Source organism: Hermetia illucens, chromosome 4 (assembly GCF_905115235.1).
Source record: "Hermetia illucens chromosome 4, iHerIll2.2.curated.20191125, whole genome shotgun sequence".
Classification (NCBI taxonomy): Eukaryota; Metazoa; Arthropoda; class Insecta; order Diptera; family Stratiomyidae; genus Hermetia; species Hermetia illucens.
Genome location: NC_051852.1, coordinates 146,237,269 through 146,241,667, shown reverse-complemented (window position 1 = coordinate 146,241,667; position 4,399 = coordinate 146,237,269). Strand labels below are relative to the sequence as shown.

Genomic DNA, 4,399 nt, shown 5'->3' with positions numbered 1-4,399 from the left:
TATATCATTCCTACAATATGTGGAACGTACTTTCCCTTTCAGAGTGGCAATCTAGGGCCTGCGGACCTATACCGTTCCGCCGCGTCCTCGCCAGGTAGTCTAAGATCTGGTCACAAACGTAACCCGGGGAACATGAGCTCTGCACCGCATCCCTTGCGCATCTGCCTGATGACAAGGTCTCCGATAATTTCTTGCTTTTCAAGAAAGTATTTCCGTCGGAAATGAATTCGGCGGTATGCTCAACCCAAAGTCGATCACCGTACTAGAACAGCTAACGGCGAGCTTCTTGTTCCTACTTTGTCCTTGACCTATCTGAGATTTTCTCCTTCTTCGGTTCAGTGTTAGGTTTCTCGGGAGCATTCTCCTTTTGTATTCTGTTCCCCTCTTCTTTGGTTCCATCGTTGAAAACCAAGGTCTGCCCTGAGCTTCCTTGAAAACCTCTTTCTACTATAGATTTTCTATCAGATAGCGTAAATACCATTTAGAAATTGTACTGTTGAGGCCTGTCTCCTTTATTAGGTTCCGGTGTTCAATATTTAACTTGGCCCCACTACGTGACTTCCCAACTTCTCCCTTCTTGGGTGTAGCGACCTGATTACCAGGATCAGGGAGATGTGATTCCGCCTGATGGACCAGGTTGTGTATGGTATGTGGTCTCGCTTGCTTGCTGTTTGTCTTCTTTAGTGTTTGGAATTTGTTTGTTCACTTGATTCCCACGAGTATGGGGGCTAGGAGGTACGCCGTGCCATAGCCTCCCGTATCATGGTAGGGTCAAAATTACTCACTGAAGCAACACAATATTCAGCTTTAGTTAAATATGAATTAAACATATACCATTAAAAAATTCATTATACAATTAAGATTTCTGGAAAATTTTTTCCCAAATAAAAAAGCATAGCAGAGCGTGGTTTTAATCCACGGACCTCTGGGTTATGGGCCCAGCACGCTTCCACTGCGCCACTCTGCTCTATTGCGACCGTTATTCTATGCGCACATACAAGCCATGAACTTTGAACAAAAAGTAACTGAATAGCTAAGCTACTGCAGCTTACGATATCCAACAAAAAAAGATGATTACAGTCGACGGCAAGCTTTCCGAAGGGCACAATTCGTATAACAGCCTGAATTGAGAATGCTGTTTTGGACTTAACATCAAATAGTATGGTCAGTCCGTGCAGAGTGTGACTATTACCACTCACTAACGAACTTGGTAGACATGCAGCTTGACTCTTGGAAAGTTACGGGTTAACTTCAGGATCAATCTATCCTGCCGTTATAGTCTTGGTGGCCCAGTGTTTAGTGCAAGTCGCCTTCATCCTGGATGCACTTGCGCTTCCGTGAGGGACGTAAACTGACCCCCCAGCGGAAACCTTCTTCAACGTTTTCGATCCATGGAAGCAACTTTTTAAAAAGGCGACTACACGTTTTTTGCAGGGTAGAAGTAACTCATCCCACCTCAGCTGAGGGCCTCCCCTTAGCAAAGGGCTTTGTGGATCAAAAAAGCTTCCCTCCAATTAGTGTGTTTCGTCATCAAGTGGATGTGCACTTTGGACCCCTTACTCCCTAAAAAAAAAACTTATCCATGGCGGGCATGGTGATTGCTTTCCGTCACGCTGCCCCCAGGACGGAGGTGAGATAGCATCCGTTGAGCTAGTCGTGAATGTTGCTTTTATTACGCGTTACGATAAGCAATTCTTAGTAATGTATCATCATCAACGGCGCAATAACCGGTATCCAGTCTAGGTCTGCCTTAATAAAGACCTCCAGACATTTCGGTTTTGCGTGGAGGTCCACCAATTTGATATCCCTAAAAGTTGTCTGGCGTCCTGACCTGGCCATCGCCGCCATCGGTTGTGATTTGTGACCCTAGACAGGAGAAATTATCAACGGTCTCAAAGTTGTAGTCTCCTATCTTTATTCTTCCGGTGTGATCAGTGCGGTTTGATGTTGGTTTTTGGTGCTGACGTTACCACCATATACTTTGTCTTGCATGATGTGCAGCCCAAGATTTCGCGCCGCCTCCTCGATCTGGATGAAGGAAGTTTGTTCGTCTCGGGTCTTTCTTCCCATGATGTCGATATCGTCAGCATAGGCCAGTAGTTGGGTGTACTTAAAGAGGATCTACCCCTCGCATTTACCTCAGTATCACGGGTCACGTTCTCCAGGGCCAGGTTAAAGAGGACGCATGATAGCGCATCCCCTTGTCGTAGACCGTTGTTGATGTCGAATGGTCTTGAGAGTGATCCTGCTGCTTTGATCTGGCCTCGCACATTGGTCAGGGTCAGCCTAGTCAGTCTTATCAATTTCGTCGGGATACCGAATTCTCTCATGGCCGTGTACAGTTTCACCCTGGCTATGCTATCATAGGCGGCTTTAAAGTCGATGAATTGATAGTGCAACTGTTGTCGATATTCCAACAGTTTTTCCTTCGCTTGCCGCACAGAGAAAATCTGATCTGTCGCTGTTACCAATTCCGCTGTAATTCCATCGACTCCTGGCGACTTATGATTTTGAAGCCGATGAATTGCACGGACTGTTTCTCCTAAACTTGGTGGTGGCAGTATTTGCCCGTTGTCTTCAGTTGGCGGGACCTCCAACTCGCCAATGTTCTGATTATTCAGTAGCTCATCAAAGTACGCCACCCATCGCTCCAATATGCTATTCTGTCGGAAATCAGATTTCCCTCTTTGTCTCGACAGGATGAACATCGAGGTGTATAAGGCTTCATCCTGCTGACTTGTTGGTAAAACTTGCGCGTCTAGTGCGATTGTTCCCTGTACTCTTCTAGTTCACAGACTTGTTGGTTCTCCCAGGCTTCCTTTTTCGGTCTGTGAGGTCGCTTATCAGCTCGACAGAGTTCGTGATAAGTCTCCGCGCGTGACCGCGTTCATTGAGAATGCAACATTACCCGGTATGCAGCATTCTTCGGCTCCGTTGCTAGTTTATATTCATCGTCAAATCAGCCGTTCCGACTTTTTTCTTGCTGGGGACAAGTATCTTTGTGGCCGTATCAATGATAACATTCTTCAGGTGATTGTGAAGATCATTTGTTGATGCTTTATCTCCAGGACCTCTTTTAACTGCGGTTATTGCGGTATCCATTTACCTATTATAGTTGTCGCGGAGGGCTTGAATATTCACTCTCACCTGTCGTGCCGTGTCGTGGTGTCTATGGTGTCGTAATTCGAACTCGGAGCACCATGCCAATGAGATAGTGGTCCGAGTGTATATTGGCCCCCCTATATGTTCTGACATTCATCAAGGCTGGGAGCTGGCGGCGTTCAATCAACACGTGGTCAATTTGGTTCAAAGCGGTCCCATCTGGAGAGGCCCATGTATGTTTGTGGACCGCTCTCCGCGCAAAACAGGCACTTCCAACAACCATTTCATGCGATACTTCTAACTGATTAATCCGCAGTCCATTATTATTGGTATCCCTATGTAAGCTATGGGAGCCGACGTATCCCCTTAATACTGGCCCCGTCCCTACTTGACTGTTGAAGTCACCAAGTATGATTTTGATATCATACTTGGGACAGGGTTCGAGGGTTCGTTCTACTGCCTAGTAGAAGGTATTCTTCTTCGACTCTGCAGTCTCCTCTGTAGGGGCGTGAACGTTTATAAGGCTTATATTTCTAAACTTGCCTCGCAAACGCAGAGTGCATAGCCGTTCGCTTATATTTGTAAAGCCGATAACAGCAAAATTTATCTTTTGGTTGACTAAGAAACCTACTCCGAGCACATGGTTTACTGGATGGCGGCTATAATATGATATATGGTGTAATGGCTCTTTTCCAGGAATCCAGCCCCTGTCCAGCGCATCTCTTGTAACTCTGTTACATCAGCCATATATTGGGACAGGGTATCGGTCTGTACAGGGAGCGCACGTTCCATGAGAAAATGCGTCGAGCTTCCGGTTTCCCGACTTCTTTTGTTTTTTGTTGAGGAGGTAGAAATCTTCAAAAGACACTGGTCTGGACACACCAGTGTATGGGATTTTTACCCGCTAAAGCCCGACTCCCTCCCTGCCTAATCATGCGGCGGAGTCAGCTGACTCTAGCTTAGTTACCTCTCTTCTATACGCGGCGTACATGACCGCGCTTTTCTCGTTTCCTATGCCTTTCGCAGTTTATTTGGGATAGATGCGATCATGGAGTTGACCAGATCCCAATTCTCTCCTTGTGCTACCCTTTTCGCCACCAGATTTTCTGATACCAGCACCTCTGCTAGGGTCTCCTCTAGATTCCTCCTTTCTTCCACAAATATCGGGCATTTTAAGAATACGTGCCCTGGATCCTCTGGGATCGCAATTTGCGCAGGTGAGACCTCTGACGAGACGGGTGAGGTCTCCAATTTAAACCTGTATAGGTATTGGCGGTATCTTCCATGCCCTGTGAGA

The 4,399-nt window shown here is 46.5% G+C and overlaps 1 non-coding gene across 1 annotated transcript; it reads right to left on the bottom strand.

Moving 5' to 3' along the window:
* Positions 1–895: 895 nt before the first annotated feature.
* On the bottom strand, positions 896–967 carry Trnam-cau. Its single transcript has one exon. It is a non-coding gene; the product is annotated as a tRNA-Met (tRNA).
* Between the last annotated feature and the right edge of the window lie 3,432 nt (positions 968–4,399).